This window comes from Ursus americanus, chromosome 18 (genome assembly GCF_024610735.1).
Source record: "Ursus americanus isolate L20-20 chromosome 18, mUrsAme1.1.p, whole genome shotgun sequence".
Lineage (NCBI taxonomy): Eukaryota > Metazoa > Chordata > Mammalia > Carnivora > Ursidae > Ursus > Ursus americanus.
Genome location: NC_142144.1, coordinates 9,878,901 through 9,893,668, shown reverse-complemented (window position 1 = coordinate 9,893,668; position 14,768 = coordinate 9,878,901). Strand labels below are relative to the sequence as shown.

At 39.2% G+C, this 14,768-nt stretch overlaps 1 protein-coding gene across 7 annotated transcripts in view; it reads left to right on the top strand.

The window, feature by feature from the left end:
• The window catches only part of GAPVD1 (GTPase activating protein and VPS9 domains 1), a 74,442-nt gene that overhangs the window by 4,614 nt on the left and 55,060 nt on the right, over window positions 1-14,768 (top strand). Inside the window, exon 1 of one of the 7 annotated variants that reach the window (XM_087869373.1) lies at window positions 12,884-13,211. The exons of 5 other annotated variants lie outside the window; for them this stretch is intronic. The gene's annotated coding sequence lies outside the window, so the exon portion shown is untranslated. Of the gene's footprint in view, window positions 1-12,883; window positions 13,212-14,768 lie in introns of those variants that run through there. One more of the 7 variants, XM_045790939.2, reaches the window with a different exon arrangement.

Genomic DNA, 14,768 nt, shown 5'->3' with positions numbered 1-14,768 from the left:
TTTCTATTGTAAAGGCACCCTTTTCCTTTGTAATTAATAAATAATCAGTGATGTGATTATTTTATTTTATTTTTAAAGATTTACTTATTTATTTTAGAGAGAGCAAACACTTGTGTGAGCGGGAGGAGGGACAGAGGGAGAGGGAAAGAATCTCAAGCAGACTCCCCGCTAAGCATGGAGCCCAACATGGGGCTCGATCCCAGAACCCCGAGATCAGCACCTAAGCCAGAATCAAGAGTCCGACGCTCAACCAACCAAGCCACCCAGGCGCCCCTCTTTTATTTTTTTAATGTAAAAAAATCTTTTCTCCCTTTTTAAAAAGGTTTTATGTATTTGAGAGAGAGACAGAGACAGAACATGAGCAGCGGGGAGGAGGCAGAGGGAGAGGGAGAAGCAGATCCCCGCTGAGCAGGGAACCCCATGCAGGGCTCGGTCCTGGGCTCATGACCTGAGCTGAAGGCAGACACTCAACTGACTGAGCCACCCAGGCGTCCCCACATAATGTTTGTTTTAAAGAACACTGGTTTAAGGGACACCTGGATGGCTCAGTTGGTTAAGTGTCCAACTCTTTGTTTTGGCTCAGGTCACGATATCAGGGTTAGGAGATCTAGCTGAGTGATGGGGTTATGCTCAGCATGGAGTCTGCTTGAGTTTCTCTCTCCCTCTCCCTCTGCTCCGTGCCCCCCTCCCCCATGCTCGCTGTCTCTCAAATAAATAAATCTTTAAAAAAAAAAAAAAGCACTGGTTTAAGGCAATAGACTTCTAAACCTGCTCACAGAGTAATACATGCAATATTGGAGATAGACTCAGAATTTTATACTTCTGTTTTTATTCATTTCTCAGTTCACACTCTTCAACCTGTCTTCTGTATCAAAATATCAAACATCAAATATTTTTATATCAAAATATGGAAGTTTCAGAGTCTAATGTGAAATTGTTTAGCAGAGCACTAGTAAATATTTGACCACTGTGCACAAGGCATTCAATCCATAAAGTAACTTGTTCTGGGGTGCCTGGGTGGCTGAGTCGGTTAAGTATGAACTCTTGGTTTCGGCTCAGGTCATGATCTCACAGCGGGATCAAGCCCCGTGTTGGGCTCTGTGCTCAGTGCTGAGTCTGCTTCAGATACTTTCTCCCTCTCCCTCCTCCTCTGATTCTACCCATTCCCTCTCTCTTTCTGAAACAAATAAAATTTAAAAAAATAAAGTAACTGGTTCTGCTACACGTCAGCAGCTGAAGGGACAAATATTCCATATCTGGCTCTTATGCATTCTGCTCCTGCAGTGTGCCTGGCACCACGCTAGATGCTTTACTTTCACTGACCTGTAAAATCCTCACGACTACCCTATGTAGTAGGTCCTATTTAAAGAAGACACTGAAGCACATAGAAGTTAAGTAACTTGCCAAAGTCCCACCGTCTGTGGAAGGTAGAATTCCAACCCGGCAGGCTCAAACCAAAACCACCACACATTCGTGGGACTCAATCTCACAACTCTGAGAACATGACCCGATCCAAAACCAAGAGTCTGCGGCTTAACGGACTGTGCCACCCAGGTGCCCCTGGAGTGATTTTTTTAAAAACTTTAACAGACTCATGAGTTGTTTATAGAGGTACAAGTGTAAAGGATAAAGAAGATTTAGATTGGAGATACTACCACTGATGGGAGAGTAGAAGGTCAGGGAATGCTGTGTGAAGGACACATTTGAACTGGACCAAAAATCATAGATGTAATTGGCTATAGGGCTATTGGAGAAGGGCTCCAGGTGAAGGAACAACCTGAACAAAGAAGAGGAATTTGTAAATTAGAGAATATCCAAGTCTTTTTCCTTTTTTTTTTTTTTTCTTTTTCTGGCTAATGTGTTAGGTCTGTGAAATGGAAAAATGGGAGGAAAGATTGTAAAGGTAGCTTGGGATGAAGAAATACTGAAAAATTGACGCTACCAAGCTGATAGTATGTGATCGTTTGCCTGCAGGTGTATCAGCCCCTTCCTCGTGCTCACTACAGTGAGATTGCTCAGGGGAACCTGAAGTCAATATTCTGAAGAGCCAGAGAGGTGGGGGGGGGGAGGACGAGTGTGGGCTGTAAAGTCAAACAAATCTAGTTTTGAATTCTCTGCTGCATGATAGAATGGTTAGGCAGTAAGGTATTTGACTTTTCTAAACCTAATTCCTCTTCTGTAAAGTGGGTGTGTTAGGATTGACTAATAACAATAGCATATGAGAAGCATCAGGAACGTGGCTGTGGTTCAGTAATTGCTAGTTATCTTTTGGTGCTCAGGCTTTCAATCTTCTTTTACTCTTTTCCACCTTGTTACCACATCCCTGACTTTAAAACAAGCCTTAGTCTTGGTGCCGTTTTGGCCACTATCACAGTGCTGTCACTTCTCACTTCACCAGTTGACTCCACTGTGAGTTTGTGAGCTGCTTTCCAGTGCTGGCGGAGAGCACTTCCCACCTTACAAGGTGATGCTGCCTCATAATGGCATTTGGAGAAATTACCCCTAATTATTGTAGGAGATTGAAGAGGGAAAGTGGATGTACTCCTAATGGTAAGACATTTCACTTTATTTAAAAGATTAAAACAATTTTTTTTAGGATTGTTATTGGGCAGAGTTGGTTACATATTACTCTAGGATTCTCCAAGGTCAAGTGTGATTTTTTAAATTTTATTATTATTATAATTATTTTTTAAAGCCTGATATAAGTGGAATCCTTCTTACTTGCTATGGAAAAACCAGTACTTGAAAAAAAATTCTCAAATGGCTAATTAACTTTTTTCCCCCCTTCCAACTTTTGGTTTTTTTGCTATACACAATTCCGTCTCCTGGAGTTAATCTTTTCATAGGTATGAAGGATTTCAGTTACATATTTTTTTACATCTGAACCACCCCTTAAGTAGTCCTAATCAAGGTATTTTCATTTTTAAAGTAACTAAGACCAATAATTTCTGTATCATGTACACATTTTAGAAGACGCTTGGGCACTGAGCTGTTTGATTTCTTGTTTTTATTTTTGTTTGGCTTTTTCTTTTTTTAAAATTTTAAGTAGGCTTCATGCCCAGTGTGGGGTTTGAACTCATAACCCTGAGATCCAGAGTTGTGTTGTCTACAGACTGAACCAACCAGGCACCCCTCTTGTTTTTATTTTTATTTTTTTTAATTTTTATTTATTTATTTATTGAAAAGATTTATTTATTTGATAGAGGGAGAGACAGCCAGCGAGAGAGGGAACACAAGCAGGTGGAATGGGAGAGGAAGAAGCAGGCTCTCAGTGGAGCAGGGAGCCCCATGCGGGACTCGATCCCAGAACCCTGGGATCATGCCCTGAACCGAAGGCAGACGCTTAACGACTGAGTCACCCAGCCCCCGCCTTGTTTTTAAATTATAGGTAATTAAAATTTCTTTCTTTATACTTACCTATGTTTTCTTATTTTTTGGAATATGTTTCAATTTTTATTATGATTTTGTAGAAACAACAGTAGGGCAGTTTTTCACTGTTTCTAAGCTGAAATCCAGGTTTTTTTTTTTTTTTTTGAGTTTATTTATTTAAGTAATCTATATACCCATTGTAGGGCTCAAACTCATGACCCTGAGATCAGGTATTGCATGGTCTTCCAACTGAGCCAGCCAGGCACCCCTGAAACCCAGTTTTGAACTCTGCAATGCAATAGTCAGAAGTGGTGAATATTTGTTCATATTTCAAGTTTTTGTGTTTACTATATGTAAATGAATGGTTGAGCAAATGTTTAACAGTATAGCTTAAACAGTATATATATATATATCAAGCCAAAATTATCTTTGTATACACCTTTTTTGTATGCCATTTTTAAAAAATAAGGCTTTAAGCCTACTGTTGTAACGCTAAAAGCAGGCAAGATGTCTGCTCATTAATCTGTCCGAAAAGGTGCTTGCTTGGTCTTGCTCCCTTGTAATGCCAGTACACCCACGCTAGAGACTAGTGGGAAACATGTTGTCAAACATGTTCAGTTCTTCCTTTTTTTTAACTTACTAATTTATGTTTCCAATTTATTTTCTGTGACTCTTTGAAAGGATTAAAATTGGAAAATTTGAAGGACAAAAGCATTAGTCAAGGGTTATTAGCCTGTTTCTCTTTTTACAGAATCAGAGTCAGATTATCTTCTTAAGTGGTCTTAATTTCATCCAAATACGTGTATTTTTAAAGGTTTTAGGACTTAGGCTAAACTCATCCATTTTTTTAAAAGATTTTATTTATTAGAGAGAGAGAGAGAACAAGCAGGGGGAGAGGCAGAGGGAGGGAGAAAGGGAGAAGCAGACTCCCCACTGAGCAGAGACCCTGATGCGGGGCTTGATCCCAGGCCCCTGGGATCATGACCTGAGCTGAAGGGAGACACTTAACCAACTGAGCCACCCAGGCGCCCCTAAAGTCATCTATTTTTAACCCAGTCTGAACTATCTCCTGTCATTTTCTAATGTAAAACTCTGACCCTATCTATTGATTTTACTTCCATTATTTGTAAATCATGACTACCTGACAAAAATACATTAGGTCTCAAAGTTACAAGGCAGAATTGCAAAATGTTTACAAATACAGATTTCTGTATTGAAAAGCCTATGGAAGACTAGGTGAATTCTTTTTCTGCAAAAGAGACCCAAGGAGTCTTTGAGTCGTCTAGAACCACGTGTTTCTTAATATCTAACTATTCAAGGTTGTGATGGGCCAACTTGGATTCTGATGGAAAGTGACCTATTAAGCCTCCTTCTGAGTAAGTTTCTGTTTCATCATTAATGGTAATAATAACTAGCATTTATTGAGTTCTTTCTCTTTTTGTAGGCATTATGTAAACTAGTTAAAATTATGGATTTCGGGGCACCTGGGTGGCTCAGTCATTAAGTGTCTGCCTTCGGCTCAGGGCACGATCCCAGGGTCCTGGGATCGAGCCCCACTTGGGGCTCCCTGCTCTGATGGGAGCCTGCTTCTTCCTCTCCCACTCCCCCTGCTTGTGTTCCCTCTCTCGCTGGCTGTCTCTCTCTCTGTCAAATAAATAAATAAAATCTTTAAAAAAATTATGAATTTCATAATTCTATGAAAGCATCTTAATGATTGATTTCTTCTTGAAAAGCTATTTAAAATTAGATTTATTTGCCATTTATTATTTATTTATTTATTGTCCAGGAGGTTCCTTTAAGGTAAAACACAGTCAGTGGTATGGTAAATGTGATGAAATGAACATGACAGCCTGCTGTTTACATACCTTCCCTAATTTTTAGGGTGGATTCTTGGATCTTGAAACAGGCTTTACCAGTATTACAGCTCAGCAAAAAATGCAGCTGAAGCTCAAAGTTCTCTTTCTGCTCTTCTGTTTGGTTGTTTTATCCACTCACTGTATTTACAGAGGAAGCTAAGTTTATCCAGGGGACCAAAGCTTCCTCAAAGCATGTGAGGTGGTGAAATCTTTCTCTCAAAAGTTCTCAAAGGGTTCTAAGGATTTTAGGTTTTTAAAAAATCATTTGGTTTATCTTGAGCTCCAGGTTTATATATGTCTTAGTGAGTTGTCATTAGAGATTGTTGAATTGGAGGAAATTAGATTTGGTGGTATTTAATTTTGACTAATAAAATTAATGGAGATTTATCTAATTGTGAAAGTTCCTGATACCCACTTATAGATTGGGTGCATATTTCTGTATAATTTATTGTTTCTGGGAAATCAAAGGACATAATTTTAAAGCCGTTGCAGTTCTGCTTATTGGTATGTAGCTTGTTACTGTTGAACTGTGTCCAGAAGTACTGTCCCTTTTGTTGCACTTGAAAACTTTCAGTTTAAATATATAATTATTCACAGAATTTGTCTGGTCCCAAGTGTTTAAGTAATTGCACTAGCAGATCTTTCAGAGGGGGGATCTTAGTGCCAAGTTTTTATTATGTTCTCATTTTTTAAAAAAAATTACTAAAGTAATGTTCTTTGTTTGAAAAATAAAGAAAACAAAAAAACCGAAAACCAAAATTGGGCACCTGGGTCTGCCTTTGGCCCAGGTTTGGAAGGAGTCTGCACTGGGCTTCCTGCTCAGTGGGGAGTCTGTTTCTCCCTCTCCCTCTGCTTCCCCCCCCCCGCACCCCCCCTCCCCGCTCGTGTGTGTGCACACACACACTCTCTTTCTCTCTCTCAAATAAATAAAATCTTAAAAAAAAAAACAAAAAACTTAAGGGGTGCCTGGGTGGCACAGTCACTTAAGCATCCAACTCGATTTTGGCTCAGGTTGTGATCTTGGGGTTGTGGGATCAAGCCCTGCGTTGGGCTCTGTGCTCAGCATGAAGTCTGCTTGGGATTCTCTCTCCCTCTCCTTCTGCCCGTTCCCCCACTTGCTCGCTCATGCACACTCTCTCTTTCTGTCTCTAAAATAAATAAATCTTAAAAACAAAAACAAAAAAACAACAACCTAAAAACGGTGCAAAAAAGGGAAAAGGGGTGCCTGGCTGGCTCCGTCAGAAGAGCATGTGGCTCTTTATCACGGGATTGTGAATTCGAGTCCCATGCTGGGTATAGAGATTACTAAAAAAATACATATAAACTTAAAAAAATGCAAAAAGTCAAAGCTTTTCTTCCCCACATATGCATGCACATACTGTATGTTTTGGATTTTTCCCCCCTGAAATTATAGTTAACATTTGTGCTTGCATAGTACTTTACATATATTAACTTGTCGTTGTTGTTGTTGTTGTCGTTGTTGTTGTTGTTGTTTTAGCGGGGGAGGGACAGAGGGAAAGGGTGAGAGAATTCTAAGCATGTTCCATGCCCAGCGCGGAGCCTGACATAGGGCTTGATCTCACAACTATGAGATCATGACCTGAGCCAAAATCAAGAGTCAGACACTTAACTGACTGAGCCACCCAGGCGCCCCTAGATATATTAACTTAAATCTTCACAACTCTATGAATATATCTTATGAATTAGATTCTATTTTATATCCATTTGCAGATGAAAAAAGTGAGGCAGGGAGAAGTAATTACCAAAGGTTGCACAGCTCGTGAGTGGCAAAGCTGAGATTGAGTCCAGGTTGTCTTGCTCACATGTTGTGTTTTAGCTGCCTCTGGGGTCTTCCTGGCCCACTGATCTGTACTGTGCTTTTTTCATGTAAAGATGGACAACTTTCTCTGTACCTCTATCTCCTTAATAATTATATAATATTCGATGGCAGATGTGTACCATAACTCACTTAGTGTCTTTCAAACTTCATCTTGTTTAATATTGCCAGTTACATTAGTAATGGTTTCAAGTAATACTTTAAAAAGTGAAGGTTTTTGAACTGGAACAAGTGAGGATACATGAGTATTTACTAAGTAATGCATATTTTTTGCTGTCCAGGCGTTTTGATACTCTCTCAGCTGAGTTGTATAATAAAATCCAAGCTTAACCCACAGGCCGTTGGATATGTATGAATTTCATTATTTTTGTGGTTAGTCTGTCTTCTTTAGTTCTGGAAAATTAGTAGTGTTTTAGGGGTAAAATCGACATCTATGTGGATTTTATTTACTTTGGTAGGGTCTAAAATTTTGGTGTTAGAACAGGAAGTCTGGTGTGTTAATTTGAGATGTAAATACTCTCTGGCTTTATATTACATCTTCAAAGTCGGGTGCCTTTCAGTTCCTTGTAGTTATGCCAGGAAGAGTTGGTACTAAGTCCATTTTTTTTCCTACAATGTTTTACTCTTGTTTCAAATATACCAACTGACGATATTGAAGTATTATTGTTTCCTTCCCCTCCTTATTGATAGTTATTTCTTAATTGTGAGGAAATATCTTTTTTAGTACATTAATAATTATTTAAAATATGTCTATTAGAAAGATAGTAGATATTTTCAACTTAAATTAATTACTGTTCTTTAATCATTTTGGAACTGGTTAGAAGTCGCTTGGCTGATTCCTAACTAGCACATCGCTCTTGATCATTCAGTCCTTTATTTATTAACTTTTTATGAATGTAGACATTAAATCAGTACCTGCTAAACGCAGGTCTGTCTGCTAAGCAGTGGGGATGCCAAGATGACTATCTCCCTACTTCAGGTTGCTTGGAGTTTTGTTGAGAAAACAGCATGTTGTTGCTCACAGTGTAAAATGCTGTGATGGAGATGAGCCCGAATGAGACCGGATGAGAATGGCCAGGAGAGCCTCCTTGGCTTGGACTGGGCTCTGATGCCTGAGTGAGAGTTAACTGGCCAATGACAAGAGTGGCCAAAGGAGTCGAAGTAGAGGGTATATCGAAATCTGATTTGTAAAAACTGTTCACAATTGTTAATATCACGTACAGTGTGAGAACACAGGGCCCTCAAGGGCAGACATTACCCGTCTTGTTCATCGGTGCCTAGCACATTGCAGATATTTAACAAACATTTGTTGAATGAATAAATGAAGGAAGTGTGTTAAGCTTACCGTGCTTGTCTGTCCATTTTTTGGAAAGAAGTGAGTTCATTTTTAATACCTGACGATTTTTAGGTCATTTAATTTAACAAAATATTTTAAAATGAGTAATGAACTGTAACTGAACTGAATGAGGTTAAGTCTTGTAAGGGGAAGCACATGTGGACAAATCCTTGTAATTCAAGATGGTTATTTATATGTATAAAAAATATTTGCCAGGGATGTCTCTGTCTTGTATGGATTGGTTAGATTCCTGAAAAGTGGTGGGTAGTTAAAATAAATCCTCAGATTTAAAATATTTGATTGATAAAATATAGGAGCTAACATTGTGGTAGGTAGGTAATTAAAAATTGTCAGTCATGTCCTTTTTTGTCGTATCAGGTTAATATGAATAAGTACCTATATAATGAACAACAAAAAAGGAACTTGCAGTTCTGTCAAGGTGTAGGCATCGGTATCTAAAAATGTTTCCCATGCTTAATCCTTGAGTAACATCATAATTTTCCCCAAATCCGGATTCTATTTGTACTATTATTTATTTGTCTTTTTTTGTGGACACAATTTAAAAATATTTTTCAAGAAGCTTTACGTTGGGGCGCCCAGATGGCTCAGTGGGTAAGCGTCTGCCTTTGGCTCGGGTCATGATCCCCGGGTCCTGGGATTGAGCCCGGCATTGGGCTCCCTGCTCAGTGGGAAGTCTGCTTCTCCCTCTCCCTCTGCTCCTCCCCCTGCCTGTGCTTTCTCTCCTGCTCTCTCTCCCGCTCCCTGTCAAATAAATAGATAAAATCTAAAAAAAAAAAAAAAAAAAAAAAAAAAGCAGCTTTATGTTATTACCGTAATGAAAGGCTAACACCTCATATCCTAAATAGAAAGCAACTTAAATATAATAAAAACAAAACAATGTTATGAAACCTAGCTAGGTACTATTTGCAGAAGGTGCCGGGTTTGGGGCCCCTGGGTGCTCAGTTAAGCGTCCACCTCTTGGTTTCGGCTCAGGTCATGGTCTCAGGGTCTTGAGATCAAGCCCTGCGTGGGGTTCCGGGCTGAGCATGGAGGCTGCTTAAGATTCTCTCTCTCTCCCTGAGCCCCTCCCCTTGCTTACCCTCTCTCTCTGTCTTCTCAAAATAAATAAAAATTTTTTTAAAAAGTGCTGGGATTGAGGCCTGCTATCCTTTAATTAAAAGGAGAGATTAGCAAAGTGTTAGAAAAGTGTTGAAGACAAATTGGCACCTTGCTTAGATTTTCTCCATGATGTGAATAGAAGGATTGAAAGAGGCTTGAAAATGGGGTAGCTTTCGGGGTACCTGGGTGGCTCAGTCAGTTAAGTATCCCACTCTTGATCTCAGCTCAGTTCTTGATCTCAGGGTCATGAGTTCAGGCCACATGCTGGGCTCCACGCTGGGCATGGAGTCTACTTAAAAAAAGAAAATGGAATAACTTTCCTACTTCGTGGTTCATTGTTATTTAGTGTCATAGGGAGGAAGGGATGCTCTCTGTTGGTGGGAGCAGTTCCCCCAGAGCTTCACAGAGGGAAGAGATTCGGGGGCTGGGTCTTGAAGGATAAATCTGGGTTCATTTGAAGGCTGTGGGCCTCTTGGGGCCTATATGATAGCATCTGCTCGTGTTGGAGACTTGAGGATATAGTATGGTGGCAACAACTGCTTTGGGGAAGTGAAGAAATGGTGGGAGAGGAGCTAGCAGATGTAAAAAGAGGGATTTAAGGAATTAATCTCTAGTAACTTTTTCTAAGCTTTCATTTATCATTTCTTTCATAGAATTTGAGGGAATATAGGTTATTTATTTAGTCCTGAAGTCCAACTAAACTTGACTTTGTCAGACAGTTTGAAACTTTCAAAGAAAGGGGGACTTGTCCCGATACCGACTCGCATATTAACAGTTGGCCAAAGATTGGGGTGATTAAAAGTTGTCCTTGGCTGTGAATTACAGCACTCACAGATGGCATAGTGGTAAAAGCTCGGTGAGCCACATGTACCTGGCTTTTACTCTCAGCTTTGCCAGTTACTAACTTGACCTTGGGCAGATTATTTAATTTCCTCAGTTTCCTCACCTATAAAATGTCGGTAAGAATACGTGCCTTTCAGGAGTGTTACACAGATTAAAGGAGAACATCCATATTAAAGCCCCTGATTGGTGCCTAGTTCATGACAAGCCTGAAATGTGTGGTAGTTCTTCTATTTTAAGATTTTATTTATTTATTTGTCAGAGAGAGAGAGAGCGCGTACACAAGCTGAGGGAGAAGCAGGCTCCCTGCTGAGCAAGGAGCCCAATGCAGGACTTGATCCCAGGACCCTGGGATCATGATCTGAGCCGGACGCAGACACTTAACCAACTGAGCCACCCAGGCGTCCCAGTTACTATTCTTTTTATTTCCTAAGCACCAATGTATTTTGTATTTGTATTCCTAAGCACCAATACCAATGTATTGACCACCAGTCAATTAAAATTCTCTTTGAATTCAGCCATAACTATTTATAATGCCTTTTAAGAAAGTTTGCTGTTAAATGGAAATTAATGTAAAGACAGACTTTTCTTAAACGGTTCTGGCTAGGAAGTATATTTGCCTTGCTTCACTTGACCAGGAATTAGTGCAAAATGTAATGTGCCTGTGGAAATTTTGTTATGAAGTGTCTGTATTTCATTTTTTTTTAAAGATTTTATTTATTTATTTGACAGAGAGACAGCCAGCGAGAGAGGGAACACAGGCAGGGGGAGTGGGAGAGGAAGAAGCAGGCTCCCAGCAGAGGAGCCTGATGCGGGGCTCGTTCCCAGAATGCCGGGATCACGCCCTGAGCCGAAGGCAGACGCTTAACGACTGAGCCACCCAGGCGCCCCTGTATTTCATTTTTGATCACAGTAAACCGAGAGAGAAATGTTTTCAGTGTGATAGTTTAAACACTAAAATGTGTTGGGGCACCTGGCTGGCTCTGTTGGAAAAGCATGCAACTCTTGATCTCGGGGTTGTAAGTTCAAGCCACACGTTGGGTGTAGAGATTACTTAAAAATAAAATCTTTAAAAAAAAATGAACACTAAAATGTGTTGCCAGCTGTTAATGGATTCTGGAACATCATGTGGTAGCTGGTAATCCTTTTTCTAGGTGGTGGTTGTTGAAGATTGTGATAAATTACAATGTTCAGATGTTTTCTCAAGTTAGTATACTTTTTTTTTTTTTTTTTTTTTTACTGAAAAGAAAGTTGCTAAATTGGATCCTTGGACTTAGAAGTGTATTACTTGTGTAATTTAAAAAAAAATATGCTTTATTTTTTTTTAGAACAGTTTAAGATTTACAGAAAAATTGAGAGGATAATACAAGGAGATCCTATATACCCAGCGCCAAGTTGCCCCTATTCCTAACATCTTACATTAACATGGTATATTTGTTATAATTAGTGAACCACTGTTGACACATCATTGTTAACTAAAGTTCATATGTTATTTTGATTTCCTTAGTTTTCACCTGATGTCCTTTTTCTGTTCCAGGATCCCATATTATATTTGATTGTCATTATCTCTGTAATTTTTAATTAGATCATCTTAAATTAGGCACATTAACATATTTGCAAAGCATACTTTGTTCTCAAATTTCAAAGCCATACTTTTGTGTGGCATTTATGTTACTAAAAATGCTCTTAGGCTGAAGACTGTTGGCCTTTACTTTCACTTTTAAATAGTCTTTTACCAGTGTAGGTTCCACAGCCTTAGCAAGTACTCTAATCTGTTTAGTTAAGACTTTCATACTTCCCGCTTACTTTCATGGAAAGGTTCATTTTGGTCAGTTCTCTTATGCGATGGACATGGAGCTGTGTCCCTGTGAAATGATAGACATCACCTTTTGATTGGCAAGAAGAATGATGTCTTCCATTGTGTAGTCATTTACACTTTCCAGTCATCTCATGTGAACTATACAACTTAGCATGTGAGAGGAACAGGGACACTCCAGTTTTGAAGGTGAGGAAACAGAAACTTAGGTGAAGTGACTAAGTTGCTAGTAGGTCACACTGCCGGTAGGTGTCAAAGCCCAGCCTTAAATGCCTCATATCTTCTGACCCTGGTTTTGGTATTCTTTCTGCTCTGTTTGACGTAGTCTCTAAAACGAGAAAGTAGCAGGTGGTCTTCTCTTACATAATATAGGCTGTCTCACAAAGTTATTCCTGAATTTATTAAATTAATAAAGGGAGGATTAACTTGTTTACTTGAAGTCTAGCTGTTAAAGTGTAGAACCATTTGATATCTATCATTAACTTGGGATCCCTTTAATTAGCAAGTTTCAACAGAGAAAACATGAAACATGATTCTCATTCCATAAAACATTTGAAATCATTTTTTTCCTAGTGTAGAGTCCTTCTCTTGAGTAATAGGAGTTCATTCAGGCATAGTTGCTAACATTTGTAATATGTGTATCCTCCGTGGAGTGTATTTCCTAGTTCGCACATTTCAGGCTGTTCTTCTCCATGCTCTGCATCAGAGTAGGTATAGCTTACTTATCAGGAATTGGCAAACTTTTTCTGTAAAGGGCCAGATAGTAACTATTTTAGGCTTTGTGGGCCATATGGACTCTGGAGGACTCTGGCAACTATTCAGCTCTGCCATTGTAGCATGAAAACAGCCATAGATTCTATATAAACAAATGGGCATGGCTGTGTTCCCATAAAACTTTATTTATAGAATCAGGCCCCTAGCTGAATTTGGCCCGCAGGCTGTAGTTTGCCAGGCCCTGCTCTATACCATTGTAGAAGGATACAGAAACCCATTGTGCTTTACTCCTTCAGCTAAAATCTTCCTACTGTTCTCTCACTGGTAAGTCTTCATAACCTGAGTTGAAAAGCTTAACATTTGATTTAACATGCATGGTTTATAATGCATTTTATTTTTGTAGAAAATGTGGTAAGTGGAACTGAAGTTACAGATTTTCAGAGTCTAATTTTTGACTACAAAAAGAAATGATCTCCCTTGGAAAATGCTTGCAAATTTCAGGAAAAAATTCTGTTACTATTAGATATGCTAATGCCTAATGTTAATGTAAACTCTTTTATTTTTTACTTACGTTCTTTTTCACAGAGCAACTTGTGACAGTGCAATTAGCAAATATATATGAGCGCTTCTTGTATTTGTTCATGGTATTGGGGACTAGGGATACATCCATCTGGGCGATGCTCTCAGCCTTTGAGGGGACCTGTCATTTTTGCTGGAAAGACAGGATACAGCTATCAAAGATGAAAATAAAAACAAAAAGTTTCAAATTAGTAGTATGGATAAGTAGCACTTTAAGAGTTCAGAGTTGGAATTTATCGCTGGGGGCGTACTATATGGTTGGGAAGGAAGGTTTTATTGAGCCAGGCCTTGGAAATTAGAACAAGTAAGTAATTAAGATGAGACCTGATGTAAATAACAATGAATATAATAATGGGGCACCTGGGTTGCTCATTCGGTTAAATGGCTGCCTTGGGCTCAGGTCATGATCTCAGGGTCCTGGGATCCAGCCCCGCATCGGGCTCTCTGCTCAGCAGGGAGCCTGCTTCTCCTTCCTCTGCTGCTCCCTCTGCTTGTGCTCTTTCACTGTCTCCCTCTCTCAAATAAATAAAATCTTTTTTTAGAAATAATGAGTATAATACTATGAAGGTGAATTGAAAATAAAAATGAAAAGGCAATTTAGCTGGAACAAGTGGTTTTATGTAGGAAAATTGTGTGAGATAGGATTGGAAGTGTGGGTTAAGGGAAGACTGGTCCTTGAGTATTAGGCTAAGCAGTTTGGAAATTATCTTCTAGGAAGTAAGGAATAAATGAAAATTTTGAGTGCCTTAGTTTTTCCTTTAAGTCTTTCATGAACCTTCCAGGTATTATTGTTAATATTTTCAGTATAGTGTGCTTATTTTAGTTAACATGTAATGATAATTTCGTACTGTTCACCTCTTCTTTTCTCATCCATCAAAGACCATATTCCTGTTCTTCCTGTATTATATCTACTCTGGTTATGAAGTCTCTAACAAGAATATGTTATTGAAATACCTCTTATTCATTCATATATTCATTTACCAAATATGGTCTGAATGCTTGTGATTTGACAGGTTTTGTTCTACTCAGTGCAGATACAGCAGGGAACAAATAGGCAAAAATATCTCTTTCTGTGGAGAGGAGATATGAGTGTGTGACAGGGTAGGGGCTGACATTTTACATAAGGTGTCCAAGAAAGACCTCATTGAAGAAGACGACTCTTGTGTAAAAAGTCCTAAAGGAAGTAAGAGATTTGGGTGGCGAGCAAGTGCAACGGTATGGAGGTGAAAGTATACCTGGCAAGTTTGAGAACATAGATGGAGCAGAATGAAAGAGGGGACCAGTAATAGAGTGATAATATGT